A 16,584-nucleotide genomic window follows, 5' to 3' on the forward strand; every position below is an offset into this window, starting at 1 on the left:
CCCCTCGTGACGCGCCGGCCTGCCGGGCCGCGGCGTCGGGGGTGGTCCTGGATGGCCCGCCTAGGCCCCAGGCGGCGGAGGTCGGGCGCTGGGAGCCGCGCGCACCGGGGAGGCGGGGCGTGCCGTGAGGCGGCCTGTCCCACGACGGGCTGGGGGCCTGGCGTGCCCCCGGACTTCCCAGACGGGCGCGCGCGTGCCTGCGTGTCCGGGCGCGCACCTCGGGGACGCTGGAGACTCGGGTCCACAGGCGGCTTGGATCCTGGCCCAGTATCTCCGGGTCGCTTCCGCAGTTAACTGTGATCCGAGCGGGCATCTTTGGCGGCGCGCACATCTACAACTGCCGTGGCGAATTAGGGAAGAGTTCTAGGTCTGTTCTGAAGAGGTTTACCGACTGTCCCCCCACCTTCTCTGACTTTGATTTGCCTCCCCGGGTAGCAAGGTCTGAGTTTCAGGTCGTGTGGTCCTTTAGGCTGGAATGGGGGCCCACCCTTGACATAATTCTGCTGACTCCAGAGTTGCTTCGTTGAGTGCCAGGTACGGAACTAGGGTTTTTGCCTTTTTAAGGTTAGTGTTTCCCGGGCCCCCCTTTTCTTCTTTTTAGAGTTCTCTGAGCCATCTCATCCAAGCGTCCCTCCCACAATCCCCAAGTCTGTATCTCCTTGCCCATCCTTCCCTGTATGACAGGTGGAATTCCTGCTGCCACCTCAAACTCAGAATAGCTTGGTAGATCATCGTTTAGGCTCTGGTGCAACACACATGTAGTAACTAGTTGTGTCATTATTCGTAGTGCTCCTGAGTCAGGAAAAGATCCTGCACCGTGCCAAGCACCTGCTGCTTCCTTCAAGTCCTTTCCTGCTCCTGTGTTTACATGGAGGAGCAGCTCCTACTGTTCTCACAGGATTTACCTGAAGTTTTGCTGTTTTTGGAAGTATCCCACACTACCTTCCCTTTACCATCACTCTTAGTTTGGTATTTATTTCCTTTCCATTCCCAGGGTACTTTCTACATAACTATTATTACATTTGTCTCATTGTGCTGTAATTTTTGTTTACATCACTGTCTCCCTTTTTGATTTTGAATTTCTTCAAGGTGGTCTCATTACTTGTTTAATCTGTGAAGCAATAAACCCTCTTTAAATGTCCATTGAGTAGACAAATGACTGCAGTTTATAGGGGAAGAAATAAAGGCAGGAGAACCTGACAGGAGGCTAACCGGTAGAATTGCCTGGACAAAAATCCATAAGATGCTGAAGTAGGATGATGATCCTAGTGTTAATAGAGTGGGGATAAGTTAGAGAGAAACTTAGTGACTGATTAGGTGTTAGAAGATATAGAGAGGCGGGCAGCACCTTTGGCTCAGTCGGTAAGGTGCTGGCCCCATATACCAAGGGTGACGGGTTCAAACCCGACCCCAGCCTAACTACAACAAAAAAATAGCCGGGTGTTGTGGCGGGCACTTGTAGTCCCAGCTACTCTGGAAGCTGAGGCAAGAGAATCTCTTAAGCCCAGGAATTGGAGGTTGCTGTGAGCTGTGTGATGCCATGGCACTCTACTGAGGACCATAAAGTGAAACTCTGTCTCAAAAAAAAAAAAAGAAGATATAGAGAGGGAATCAAGGGTAACATCTGGGTTTCTTATTTGAGGTAGTAAGAAGACAATAGGGCCATTGACCAAGGGAGGGACTACAGAAAGTTTGTAGGAAAGATGAAAGGTTCAGTCTGGATATATGAGACTTGAGATGTCTGTGATGCCATCCAAATGTGGTATTCCAGTAGGTGATTAAAAATACAGATATGGAGATAAACTGGGGCATTTCTTTTAGAAATTTTTTCATTGGTACATAGGCAGTCATTAAAGCCATGGTTCTGTATGAGTAGATGGTAGTAGGTGTACCGAGTATTGTTCTCTTTCAGTGTATGCTTGAATGGCATGCCCTGGCTTCCTGTGGCTGGGTCAAGCTACATGACACGTTCTACCAATGAATTGTGAGTGTAGCATTTAATTGCTGATGCAAGACCTTCCAGAACTCTTTCTCTTTGCCATGGCAATCAACAATATTCCAGAGAGGGTACGCTCTGTCAGTCTTGTCCTTGGAGGAAAAATAATGCAGAATAGAGAGAGTCCCATCTACATCGTGGTGGATATGTAAAGTGAGTGAGAAGCAAACCTGGGTTGGTTTAAGCCACTGGTAATTGAGAATTTTGTTACCTGAGCAGAGCTCTGTCACTTCTGACTAACGTAAATGACAAGAAGAGGTCTAAGAAGGAGACCTTGGGGATACCAGTGTACTTCTTAGAGTCTTTTTGCTTGCAAGAAAGGAAGACTCTGAGAGTATGTTAATTAAAATTGATAGAGCAAGAATATTTAAAATATTCTTTTTAAGATAAGAAGATACATAAGTAGCTCTTAGGAACCCAGCCATAATGACTACCCTCTTCTTTCTCACAGTGTCTCTGTTGTCTACCTCTTTAATCTATGCATATATAACTGCCTCACTAATCCTCCTCTTACTCTCTAGTCCTTGTCTCAGAGGAATATAATCCAGTTGCACAGCTATTCATTCTGAGCCACTTTATGGGCCACCAGAAAGCCTATGATGGGCCCCTCTTGAGTCAGGCACCCATCTTGATCTAACCATGCCACCCCTACCTAAAACACCATCCAGCTCTTCTGGACCTGGGAACTCTGATCAGGGCAATACAACTGTAATGGGACATTTCCACTCTTGTCTCTCAATAGTTTGTTTTCCACAGAATTGTGAAAATTATATTTTACAATTGGAAATCAGATGTGTCTTAATCCATACATACCAGCCTAAAATTGTTATATTGTATCAGGGAAAAACCCAACTCCTCACCTGGCCTACAGAGCCCTTTATGATCTAGCCTTTGCCTGCCATCCTCACCTCACCTCCTGCCACCCTCCCTTTAGCGTGCTGCAGCACCCTGACCTCCTGTGTCTCTCCTGGCGGAGCCAGATGGTTCCACCTCAGGGTGTTGACACTGTCCCTTGTTTATCTCTCTGTTTTGAACACACTTCCCTTGGTCCTTAGAAAGGCTGATTTTGTTCTTATTCATTTTAAGCTCTACTATCATCTCAGAGATGACTCCCCTGATTACCTTCAACTAAAGCACTGCCCTCTGCATCAGAGTGTGGTGCTCCTTATTTTCTTCATAGCACTTTGCCCACTAGAAATTGCCTTGCACGTTTATTCCTTTACTTTCTACCTCCAAGTAAGGTAAAAACGCCATGAAAGTGGGCATCCTTCCTGTCCTGTGAACCCTTGCATCCCGATTCCTTGCCATAGTCCCTGGAAGGCAAAACGTATGTTAAGTGAATGGTGGGCATTGTGCACCTGTGCTGGCTGCTCTCTGCTGGTCCTCCATCTAGGTTCACTTTCCACCCTCCCCTGGCTTGTTGTGCGTCTTAGGAGGTTGACCTCTACAGCCTGTGTCATCCAGGCTCTGTTGTGTTCTGGGTTTCTAGTTAGGTTTGACTAGTGAGAGACATCAGCAGAATATTGGATGATAGTAGGAATAACAGGTGGTCAGCATTTTCCTCTCTTTCCAGCGAAGTTTTACTATGGTTTTGGCAATGGTTGAATTATTCCGTGAACAAAGTCTTGTTGCCCAAGTTCTCAGCTCTACCCCAGCTCTGATAATGGTTTTCTGATGCTTCACTATCCCTGGTTATACTGCCTTGATTAGACTCTTTACTGTTGCTTCACTATCCCTGATAATGCTGCCTTGATTAGACTCTTTACTCTTTTCTTTACAGAGCTCTACCCCAGCTCTGATAATGGTTTTCTGATGCTTCACTATCCCTGGTAATACTGCCTTGATTAGACTCTTTACTACCTTGATTAGACTCTTTTGTACCTACTGGGACCTGGACTGATGTGGCAGGGACAGATAGAAGCTGAAAAGTTTATAATAACACTCAGAAGTCTCATCATTTGCCCAAGGCCACACAGAGAAAGTGGTAGAACCAGGCTTTAAATTTAAAACTCAAGGATCATGAGGAAATCAAGGGAAACCTTTATACTACATGTAGAAATGTAAGGAAGGAATGTTAAGAAGGGAGAGTCAACAGTGCCCAAGGTAGCTAAGGGCTTAAGGTGAGAGAAGGACCAATGAGGTTCCCTTAGATATTTCTTTTATTAATAAAAGTAGCTGCTAGAGCCTTAGGGAAAGTACTTTGAGTAACAGGCAGTTTGCAGCAGTGTGAGAGTAAAAGGTGAGTGTGAAAGAGTGAGTTGAGATAGCTGATTTTTTTGTTTGTTTAGTTTATATTAGAGAGAGGGAAGAGAGTAGGGGAAGAGATGAGGAAAAGAGAGAGAGAAGGGATCAGAGAGAAGGATGTGAGAGAGGGGAAGATGGAGGGTGGGGAAAAAAAGAAAAGAAAAGGAGCCAAAGAATGGCATGGCATCCCAAAGAAAGAAAGGAAGAAGGCCAGCTTTCCGATACTCTTAAAGGATAATGAAGGGCGAAAAGGGTGACACACAGAAGGTAATACAAGATGAGGAAGATGGAGATATTACACGTGAAATGTTATAAATTGCTGTAAGAGAGCTAAAGAAAACAGGTTGAGAAACACCAGAGAAAAACTTAGTGATGAGGCTAGGTTCTAAAGGAGATGGGAAATGATGGGATTAAGATGTCGGGGAAGAATTAGTTACAGGGGAAACAATACTTCCTCTGCTATTCAAAGGAAAGATGTAAAAATGAATATAAATTTGCCAGTGCTTATTTCTAATTGTAATGGATTCTGTCATTTGAGGTTGTATTTGAATGTAGTTGTGGAATGCAGATAGTTTTTTTTTTTTTTTTCTCCCCTGTGATATCCTGGGGCTTCGTTTCCATGAATTTTCCTCTTCACAAATAAGGACTGATGTATCTTCTTAGCTCTTCAAGGGTCAATCATACAACAGGCAAGTTATTTCAGGCTTCTTATTGTAACAGATTTTCCACTGCACCTCTGATTTGGGTATGTTACTTTGTTAATAACTGTGAGGACTGGGAATAAAAGAGAAGAGGGAATCCAATCAAGTATTGTTAACTAATCACATTTAAATGCAAAATGGGAAGATGCTATTAAAAACTAATTCAATGGTAAATCACTCTCCAAACTCTAAATTATCAATTTTATAATTATGGATTTTCATGTACTGTACAGTATTACTTTCAGTTACATTTAAGTGCATCCATAATGATAAATATATTTTAATATGTGGTTATTGCAATTAACTGTTAAAATTAGTTTTCTGTGATTTATTATTATTCATATAAATTGTTCCTCTTCAAGTACAATTTGGAGTCTCTCTTTCTTCTGGGGTTGGTGGCCTGCTATGTCTTTGCCTTTCTCTCTTTCCCATTAAAATCTTTAGTTAGGGAAGATTTTAGGGTTCTGAGCTCAAAATTAGAATCTGGCGGCTTATTTTACAATAAGCTTCCAGAGCCTTGAAACACATAGTGTAGGCCTCCCTATGTGACTGCTCCTATAGCCAAAGAAAATGAAAGCGCGTATGTGCCCTGTGTCAAATGGTGGTGGCCTCAGGAGAACAATGCTGCTCTTCCAAAGGCTCTTTAGCTACCAAGGCAAATAATTTAAATACTCTTTTTGGTGAATTTTACAGAAGACAAGTGCCTTATTTTTTCCAGACTTACTGGAGATCTATAATTTCAATGAGTACATCTGGACACTGCATGAAATTGCTTTTCAGTGTTAGCAACTAATTCCTTCTGAATGATGGTTATCCTGACTATTTGTTCAACAAGAGTAACATGGAGGTATATACTTTGCTAGACTCCCTTGAGAACATAAAGTTGGATTAAAGACATGTCCTACCTTTAGGGAGTATAATCCAATTGTGAAGAAGAGAATAAGACTTCTTGACAAATGTTGTGGGATGTGAATGGAACTGCTTAACGGTTATTTTATAGTCTTTCCACCTATAACAAAGCCAATGTGATGAGTGCATCAGAGTGGTGGGGGGAAAGTCACCAATAGGGTGGCTATTTCGAAACAGTTTTCTTAGCACTATTGATACATTTAACTAGACACTTCAAACTGAAGTCTTCCTCCATGCCCAGAGCTAATTGTGAACGTACCTGATCTTCAACAATATCCCTGTCCAGTTAGTGGAAAATGTTGCCGTCTTTTCCAGCCTTGATCTGCCACCATCATACTTACATGCCCATACTTTCCCAAGTATATACTGTCCTGGGACGTGTTTCTAGCTGTCCTCTCCCCATACTGCTTCTCACTACTTAGAAGTGAGTCTTGATGACAGTGACAGAGAAACATTAGTAGAGAAAGGGGAACCACCAAATCATATCAGCTAAGTAATTGTTTAGTTAATTACCACTTACAGTAAGAAAACGAAAACTTATAAATTGACTCTCTACATATGTGACTTCCAGCCCAGAAGAGTCAGAAGATTTGGTATTTCCAGTTTTGATTAGTCTCAGCTCTATGGAAAACAGTATTTCAGGGTTCCAAAAAGAAAGCTGTGGTTCGTTTACGATAGTGAATGAAAATGCCAAATCTTGCAGTTATTTCATATATAATTCTGTTGCTGTACAAGTTGATGTACACACAAAGAGTGCTCAGCCTAGTCATTGCACTAATTAACACCATATAGGATATTAAGGAGAAAAATGAGTATGAAAAATCCACTTTACATTTTTGTTTAAAAATATAAGTAAAAGGAAAATTACAATATTCTAATGCTAATGACCCTTTGTTTTCTAATATAGAAAATGTGATTGGAGATTGATAGTGATTACTTCCACAGAATAAATCCATTGCTTTTTGGTCACATAAACACAGAATTATGTTTTCTAATATTTATTACATACTTATTGTTTTTCAACTCTTCTCATAAGTCAAAACCAAAACAAAATCTGTAATTAGAGAAAAGTTTAGGAATTTGAACTTGAATCTGGATTTACATAAAGGTCATTGGTTTCATTTATTAGGTATGAAGTAGAGAGGAAAGATATATTCTGTTGATCTCGTCTAATGTGACTGTCCTCATCGCTTCATGATTATTTTCTCTCAAACTTGTGTGCTCAATTTAAGAGGAAGATGTGGGAAAACTTCTCAGGAAGAAGAGTATTTGTCTTCCATTAAAAGAAAGGGTGGGGGGAAAGCACAGGAATAAATGGGCTTGCGTGCTCAAAAATTTCTTCTTGGGAACATCTACTCTAATTCTGTCATTTTGAAGGCCACCCTGAGGATATGCCCTAGAGAATCCATCTTCCAGTGTGAGAAGACATAAACAACTGTATCACAAAGTGTTAATTACAGTGACAGCACAGTAGGAAGGAGTGACTAAATCTGTCTGGGAGTCAGAGAAAGTTTTGTAGCAAAGGTGATATTTGAGCTGGGTGTTGAAGGTTGAGTATAAGCTTATTTATATCCTACTCATTCTAAAAGGTTTTAAGCTGCCTTGTAGAATTTGACCAGACAGTGGAGGAGTAGAATAGCTCTTCAGGCACAAACAGTACCAAAGCACAGGGGTGTGAAAGGACACGATGTGCTGGGGAAGTGGCGAGACGTTCTGAGGCAGATGGTGTAGAAGGTAGTCTGGAGAGCAAAGCAGACAGCATCAAGCACACATGCCACCCTCTAGCAGTGGTTTGCAAACTACAGCATGTGCCAGAATGCCCTGGAGAGCTTTTAAAAGCACAGTTCACTGGGCCTCATTCCCGGAGTGTTTGGTTCCAAGAGTTTCATTCTTGGCCTAGGAGAGCAAGCATTTGCAGTTTTCACAAATTCCTTAGTGATATTGGTGCAGCTATTCCCAAGACCATTCTTTTAAGAACTACTTGTGTTTTCTGGATTTTCCCCTATAGTCAGTTGGAAATAACTGGAATTTTTATAACTTGAGAAAGAAATAAGCAGATGTGGATTTGAAAAGTTTAATGGAAGCTAGGAGGGGAATCAGGGAAGAAAGCCATTTGGTAAATTATTTCACATGTCCAAAGAGTAAATTATCTTTGCCTACACCCATTTATACAAAGATGAAATGGATTTGGGTATTTCTAAAGCATAATCGAGATTACTGGAGATGATTGAATAAATATGGGGAATAAGAGAAAGGGAAAGAATCCAGGATTTTACAACTTATGGTCCATAATATAAGCGAAATACAATAATACTTATGTATTCAAATGATCGTATTCTACCAAAATCTTAAAAATGAGTTCCAAAAAATCACACAAAGTTGCCGACCATTTTCTTGCTGGTGTCATGGATTAAGCTTTTACAGCTGAGAAGGAGATATTTTAGTCAATCATTCAGCAGTCATACTTTGAAAACGTGAAGCACACTCAAATAGGAGCCATCTTTCCTAAGGACACTTCTAGGTGTGCTGTTTACTCTTAGTATCAGAACCTTGCTTGGAAGAATCAGTTGTGGTGTTTCCAGCCTCAGTATATTCTTTTTAAAAGCATAGGATTCCTGCCCCAGCCCCAGTCTATAGGACTTTTTTTTTTTTTTAGAGACAGTCTTACTTCGTCGCCCTTGGTAGAATGCTGTGGCGTCACAGCTCACAGTAACCTGCAGCTTTTGGCCTTAGGCGATTCTCTTGCCTCAGCCTCCTGAGTAGCTGGGACTACAGGCGCCCGCCACAGCACCCGGCTATTTTTTTGTTGCAGTTTGGCCAGGGCCAGGTTCAAACCCACCACCTTCAGTATGTGGGGCCGGCGCCCTACCCACTGAGCCACAGGTGCCGCCCTATAGGACTTTATAGAGACTAGTAGAAATTAATAAATTAAGACTGGCTAAAGCCACAAAATGGAAAGAGAAGTAAATGTGTATGAGTGACTTGAACCTAATGATATTGAACACATAATAACATGGGAAGTTTTGTTATTAATTGCCAGTTTATCCTCCTAGCTACTCTTGAGCCCTCAGCTAGTGTGCCTGAGAAAGTTTCTTAGCTCCCTTCTCTTTTCCTTTAAATGTTGTTCTTTTTCAGGTGTTTATGTTCTTTTTCCTTGCAGGGCTGTTAAAAAGGTCAAATCTTTGTATAAACCCTTTTTTATCCTTTTGAATTTTTGGATTATCTTATTAACATAATCACTGTCAATAGTATTTCTAAGGTGGTTGCTTTCTTCAATCCTCATTGCTAAATACTTAAAGCCCATTAGTTTCTCCTTGCTTTTGCAGCCTGTTAACCCTCTGGAGGGGATGGAGTGTGATGGGAGTAAGGTAGGTGTTACATTTTGCTCCTTGTGATTAGAAGAGTAACTTTCATATTGGATCTAAACTGAAAACAAGTTCCTCCTGTGGACCAAAATGTCATCCTTTCTTTATAACAAAATTAAACACAGTCTTTGGCTGCAACTTCTCAGGAAATAATTCTGATTCACCACTTTATGCTCACAAATCATGTGAGAAACAAAAATTTTCCAAATAAATTTAATCACTACTGGGGTTAAAGGAGTTAATAAATTACTTCTTCTCTTCATCACCCTGAGTTCTAAATCATAGAGAGAGACATATGGTCAGACAAGTGAAGATCAAAACTATAACTCTATTCCCGATGGAGCTGATGGAGAATGAACCTTAGAGGAAGAGTCAGATAATTATTCCCTGCAGCCAGGTGTGAGTGGGTGGAAAAGACACACTGACCCGGGCCAATTGCTCTCATCCACCCGCCAGGCAATTCTTTCCAGCACCACAGAGAGCATGCAGCCGAGAAACACTTCCTTCTGGAAACCACAGGATAAATTACTTAATACATGCATTTTATGAGAGAATTTTTCAAAAAACAACAGTGACTAACAATAACAGTGTGTAATAATGACTTCTAAATTGTAGAAAAAATAATTTTTCTTTAAATGTAATTACTGTCAAACATGATAAAGCATTTTAAAAATCAAGAAAATTTATTTTTCAGATTATGAAGATGATGAATGTTGTAATTAGATGTATATTTTGTGGTGTCTCAACTAATGATCTGTTTATTTTTTGAAAAAATATAATTAGGAGAGTTAAAGTCTTTTTAGAAACAGGGTTTCATTCTGTTTCCAAGCTAGAGTGTAGTGGTCCAATCATAGCTCACTAAAAACTTCGAATTCCTGGACTCAAGCGATCCTCCTACCTCACCCTCCTGAATAGTTGAGACTACGGGCATGTGCCATCATGCTTAGCTAATTTTTAATTTTTTTTGTAAGGACAGAGTCTTGCTACTTTGCTGTCACTGGTCTCAAACTCCTGGCTTTGAGCAATCGTCCCACCTCAGCCTCCCAGAGTGTTGGGAGTACAGGCATGTAATTAGGCCTAAGCAGTTTTTTTAAGTTGTCGAATGCTGTTAATTCTCCTCCGTCTTGCTTAGTAATAGAGTTAAAGCTGGATACATGGCCACCAGCTGGAGATATTATTGTCCAGTGTCACTTGCACCTAGAGGTGGCCACAGGAGTTAAGTATTCATCAGAGGCAACACGCAAGTGATGGGTATAACTTCAGCATCACTCGTTTAAAAGGAAGTGTCTTGCTCTTCACTTTCTTTCCCTTCCTGAGATGAGATACTGACGTGGCAGAGATCACGGCACCAGGACACTTAGTGAGCTAATGGAGCAGAGGCACTCTGCCTACCTAGCTGGCCAGACTGGGAGATGAAAAGGAAAAACTTCTGTCTATTTAGGCTGCTGTGTTTCTGGGTTACTTTGTCTGTATCAGCTTAACATTTATACTGTCTAGTACAAATATTTATAGAAATAAATTTGTACATTTAGCTACTGTAGTGGTTTGAATGGTAGCCCCCAAAAGACATTCCTGTTCAGAACCTATGAATGTGAGCTTATTTAGAACATAGCCTTTTTAAATGTAATTAAGTTCTCTGACAGGATCATTCTGGATTAACCAGGTGGGCCTAAATCCAATGATGTCTTTATAAGCGAGAGAGAAGAGAAAGAAGCCATGTGAAGACAAGAGGCAGAGATAGAAGTGATTTTTCTGTAAGCCCAGGAATGTCTGGGGCCACCAGAAGCTGGAAGAAGCAAGGACGGTTCTGCCCTAGAATTTGCCTAGGAGGCACGGCCCAGCTGGCACCTTTCGGCTTTTGGTCTCCAAAACTGTGAGAAAATACATTTCTATTGTTTTCAAGCCACATAGTTTGTGGTGATTTGTTATGGCAATTTGTGGAAACTAGTACAGTCACCTAATAAGATTTGATAATGAAGATGAAAAAGCTGGAAATGGAGAAGTAAAAGGAATAATTACTTATTTTGTTATACAATACTAATAAAAGCATAGAACACTAATATAAAACTGGCTCGTTCATCCATTTCTTTCTTTCCTTTTTTTTTTCTTTTTTTTTTTTAATTTGGAGACAGAGTCTTTCTCTCTCTCCTCAGATAGACCACAGTGGCCTTATCATAGCTCACTGCAACCTCTGACTGCTGGGCCCAAGCGATTCTTCTGCCTCAGGCTCCCAAGTAGCTGGGATTCCAGACGCATGCCAGCCACCATACCTAGCTAAGTTTCTTTTCCACTTTCAGTAGAGATGGGGGAAGTGTCTTGAACTCCTGTCCTTAAGAGGTCCTCCAGCCTCGGCCTTCCAGAGTGCTAGGATTTCAGGCATAAGCCATGCTGCCAGGCCAATAAAACAGTTTTCTGATTGCTTAAAACAAAGGTGATCAACTTTTGTTGTTTTGAGACAGAGTCTCATTCTGTTGTCCAGGCTACAGTGCCATGGTGTCATAGCTCATAGCAGCCTCAAACTCCTGGTTCAAACAATCCTCCTGCCTTAATTTACCAAGTAGCTGGGACAACAGGTGCCTACCACAACACCCAGCTAATATTTATATTTTTAGTAGAGACAGGGTCTTGCTCTTGCTCAGGCTGGTCTCAAACTCCTGGGCTCAAGCAGTTCTCCCACTTTGGCCTCCCAAAGGTTCCTCAAACTTTTTGGCACCAGGGACAGATTTTATGGAATTTTTCACAGATCCTCCATGGTGTGTGTGTGTGTGTAGACGTGACAGGAGGTCAGGCCATGATGCTGTGTAACCCATTTCCTAAAGCTTGTCCCCAGCCCTGGGTGGGGGGACTACAGGAATGTGTCAACTGCTGAAAGGTGCAGGGCATATAAAAATGAAAGAAAACAATCTCAGCCCTCAAGAGGTTCATTACCTCATTGGAAAACATAGATATACATAGACAATGCTGTTTGATTCATTTTTTAAAACACTCAAAGAAATTTCATGTTTGAATTGTAGGCTGTGTGGCAATGAGAAAATCACCCACTGAGTTGTTGGATAAATAAGTTTTCCCAACATAGGAAATCAGATATACGTTTTGTCCCATAGTGATAATTCTATCTGTGAATATGATAAAAAGTGTTATTTTTAAAAAGTTATGTGTACTTCTCGAACTATTCACACTATAATTTCTTTAAAATATCCACTGATTTAGTGAAATGCTTGTTAATAGTTAATTTATGAATTGAAAAGTAAACTAGAAAGAAAAGAATTTGAAAGCATTCTTAAAATTATCAAAATTTTAAAATGGCCTAAAGAGGCAAACATTTTATGTACTTTTAATAATATCTGTTGTACTAAGAATTAAGTACTAAGAAATGATTTAATCATTTTTAATGTGATATTTGTTAATTCTCCTATGTTCTTCAGACAAAACGATCTCATAAAAAACTGATAAAAGGGAATATGGCTTCACTTAGTTAATAAATTTTAAAAAATAACAGGAAAGACACTGATTTGTTTAACAAAACTAGGTTAGTATTTAAAAAGAAATAATATGGCTAAATATTTTTCTTTGGCTTGTAGAAAGAAATCTGACGAATTTCCTTTTCAGGTTTAATTCATGTGAATAGAATTTAGGATTATTATAGGTTTGGACTCCTGTTTTTATATCTTTATTGACTTATTGGTAACTTGATAAAATAGCATTCCTTTCTGAACAGTGAAAATCTCCAATTTGGAATAAGTTTGAAAATCAATTTAATAAAAGGCTTTATCTACGTGACCATTTGTGTATAATTCTTCCTCACATACACAGTTTATAAAATACAAATTATAAAAGATATTCTGTCAGCCTATAAATAAGGGACCTATTTCAAAATTATATTTGTCCTGAAGCCATTCCTCAGGTTAAAAGCCAAAAAACAAATTAGTCCCATGATCACATAGAAGAAAAATGCATTTAGCATTATTTCTTGGATTGTGTTTAGACATCAGTATGAATAATCCAAGATTCTCATCTATATCAGTTTCATATGGGTATTCAACTACAGAAAGCCATAAAGAGTATCTCTTCTGGTGTTATAGGTAAACTATAAAACCATATGGGATCTATTGTCTAAGTTACTTCTTTTATTTTGGAACCTAAGGTCCTTACTTGATTCTCTCAATGGAAGTGGTATCTGACTTAATTATTTACGTGCCTTTAACATCATGTAAGTAATGTAAAAATCTCTTGAGTTCCTTTCCCTCCTAGTATTCTGGTCTGTTTCATATTATCTTTGATTTTGACTCACTTCTAATTTTTCACTACTTACTGAACTTGTATGATATTCCCTTTTATGCTACACAGTATTATCAATGAGAACTTATTGTGAAAGAAGTATATATTGGAAAGATGTACGCATAAAAACACCAAAAGGACATACACCAGAATGCTTTCCTTTCAGTGTTGAATGATTTAAAAAAAATCTCTCATTCGTGATTTCTATCCTTTCTAACTTTTTTTTAATTTTTGAGGCAATCTCAAGCTGTTGCCCTGGGTAGAATGCCGTGGCATCACAGTGCACAGCAACCTCCAACTCTTGAGCTTAAGCGATCCTTTCGCTTTAGTTTTTCTATTTTTAGTAGAGATGGGGTCTCGCTTTTGCTCAGGTTGCTCTTGAACTCCTGAGCTCAAGTAATTGACCTGCCTCAGTGTCCCACACTGCTAGGATTACAGGCATGAGCCACTGCACCTGGCCCTTTCTAACTTTTTATAATAAAATCTTAACAGATTTTGATATTTGTTTATTTGCAATTTGAAGTATTAGCTTCATGATACAAATGTAAATAAGTGGAAGAAGATGATAGTGGGCTCTCTAATGCCCATCCTCAAGTAAAGGCAGTTGGGCGTACAGTTGTCACCCCAGGATCAGTTGGAGAGATCGGAGGATTCCATGAATCCCTTCTAAGTAATCCCTATCTAGGCACACGTACATGGCAGAGGTCATGTTGAAGGGTCTTCATGTTTTCTGAACAATCCATGAAGCAGGAAAGCCAGAAAAACTACCACTGTAACCCCTTTATTTAATCCAAGCTCATTGTTAAGTAAAATTATTACAATGATAGTGAGAAACTACAGACCCAATGGAAAAGAAGAATCAAACATAGTCACTGACATATTCAATTTTAGCTCAAGTGAAAAAAAAGAAGGTAATGAAAATGAATTTTTGGTTAAGTGTTAAAGTATTTGCCATGATTTTAGAATGCCACTTGATGGTTACTGATTTATTGGGTAGGGGATTAGAATGTATTTGTATATATTTCTAGATACATAGCATTTTAACAAATTATCTTTTTTCCTGTTAAATTCTAGGTACTATAGCTTGTCTCAACAATATTGTTTTTTAGTAATACGATGTTGGATAAATCTTTGGAAAGGTTAACATGAAATCCATTGTTGTTCTGTTAAAGCAGCCCGAAAGCATTTTATTTTAAATGGTATTGAAGTAGTGGAAAAATAATATCAGTTTTATGTTAGTACTACATATTACTGTTTTTCACTTTCTCTCAGTAAGATTTTTGTTGAGCTGAAGCCATTTTGCTTCTTGGAGCAAATTTTCTTTCATATTTTTCCAGCAAGCTTAATATGAGTACTTTCAAATAAATATACAGGTGAAGACATACTAAACTAGTACTATTACTTTCCAAGTCTGTTCAAAAAAAGAAAAAAAATTAAATAGGATTCGAAATAAAGTCGCACTATGTTTTTTATTTTGGCCGGGGCTGGTTTTGAACCCACCACCTCCGGCATATGGGGCCGGTGCCCTACTCCTTGAGCCACAGGCGCCGCCCCACACTATGTTTTTTTTTTTTTTTTTTTTGTAGAGACAGAGTCTCACCGTACCACCCTCGGGTAGAGTGCCGTGGCGTCACACGGCTCACAGCAACCTCTAACTCTTGGGCTTATGCGATTCTCTTGCCTCAGTCTCCCGAGCAGCTGGGACTACAGGCGCCCGCCACAACGCCCGGCTATTTTTTGGTTGCGGTTTGGCCGGGGCTGGGTTTGAACCCGCCACCCTCGGCATATGGGGCTGGCGCCCTACTCACTGAGCCACAGGCGCCGCCCCCCGCACTATGTTTTTAAGATTTATAACATCCACTTATAAAAATCATATTTTCAGACAAATAGAAAAATGTTCCCTGGTGAAATATTTGCTAATATATGATGTATAAATGAGAATAAGAACAAGAGTAGGCTAATAATAAAGCAAAACTTCGATCTGCAAATAGCCTCAGAAATAACTTTGGAAAACATATCTCTCTGATTATGAAGATTACAAAGTAATACTTATAAAATTCAGTGGGAGTTGTGTATTCATACATTTCTCATCAGAACAAAGGATTTTAATAATTCCAAAGCCTTACATAAAGGTCTGTATGATTTCTTGTCTTAATTATTTTTTCTTTTTTTTTTTTTTTTTTTTTTGTAGAGACAGAGTCTCACTTTATGGCCCTCGGTAGAGTGCCGTGGTCTCACACAGCTCACAGCAATCTCCAACTCCTGGGCTTAAGGGATTCTCTTGCCTCAGCCTCCCGAGTAGCTGGGACTACAGGGGCCCGCCACAACGCCCAGCTATTTTTTGGTTGCAGTTTGGCCGGGGCCGGGTTTGAACCCGCCACCCTCGGTATATGGGGCCGGCGCCCTACCGACTGAGCCACAGGCGCCGCCCTTGTCTTAATTATTTTAAGCAAGAGTTCCTGTTTTCATGTCCAACTTTTCTACTGACTTAATTTTTTTAAACACCAATTTCCAAAAATGAAGGGATGATCAGTATTTCACTTGTAAATTATTGGGTACCGTATTTACTTTTGTAAACCTGATTTGTAATTTTTGTTTGAGCAGTTACATATTAGCATAACACCAGATAACCTCAAGTCATGTTTGGATAATGCTTATATAGACATTTTATCTGGGAGCGGGGCTATGTCTGTTACGGATCAACCCACTAGTAAACTGTGCTGATTTGAAACCTTGTGGCTTACTTATCTAACTGACTTTTGGGGACTGTTAAAGAAAAAAATAATTCAAAATTAAAAACAGTTTATGTTACACAAATGGAGAAACTACAATTTTAAAGAATAAACTAAAGCAGTTTTAGCATATCAGATTTGATGAGGGAAATCTGATTTTGCTGCCTGTATAACCTTTTTTATCTGCAGATGCAGCTGAAGAGCCCCTGCCTGCAAGACCAGCCCCTTTTCAGCCTTGAGACAATATGAATCAAGTTGGCATTTTTTTCCCAAGCAGTTGTGAAGCAAGCAAACAGACAGGTTTGTCAGAAGATGAGAGAGAAAGCCAGCCTGGAGATGCAAACTTAGAAGGCACCAGT

The 16,584-nt window shown here is 39.9% G+C and overlaps 1 long non-coding RNA gene across 1 annotated transcript; it reads left to right on the top strand.

Annotated features, from left to right (window-relative positions):
- Positions 1 to 351: 351 nt before the first annotated feature.
- Positions 352 to 11,261, top strand: LOC128563520 (uncharacterized). The gene is made up of 3 exons (XR_008373797.1): positions 352 to 534; positions 9,177 to 9,218; positions 10,879 to 11,261. It is a non-coding gene; the product is annotated as an uncharacterized LOC128563520 (long non-coding RNA).
- The last annotated feature ends 5,323 nt before the right edge of the window (positions 11,262 to 16,584 follow it).

Source organism: Nycticebus coucang, chromosome 13 (assembly GCF_027406575.1).
Source record: "Nycticebus coucang isolate mNycCou1 chromosome 13, mNycCou1.pri, whole genome shotgun sequence".
NCBI classification, from domain to species: domain Eukaryota; kingdom Metazoa; phylum Chordata; class Mammalia; order Primates; family Lorisidae; genus Nycticebus; species Nycticebus coucang.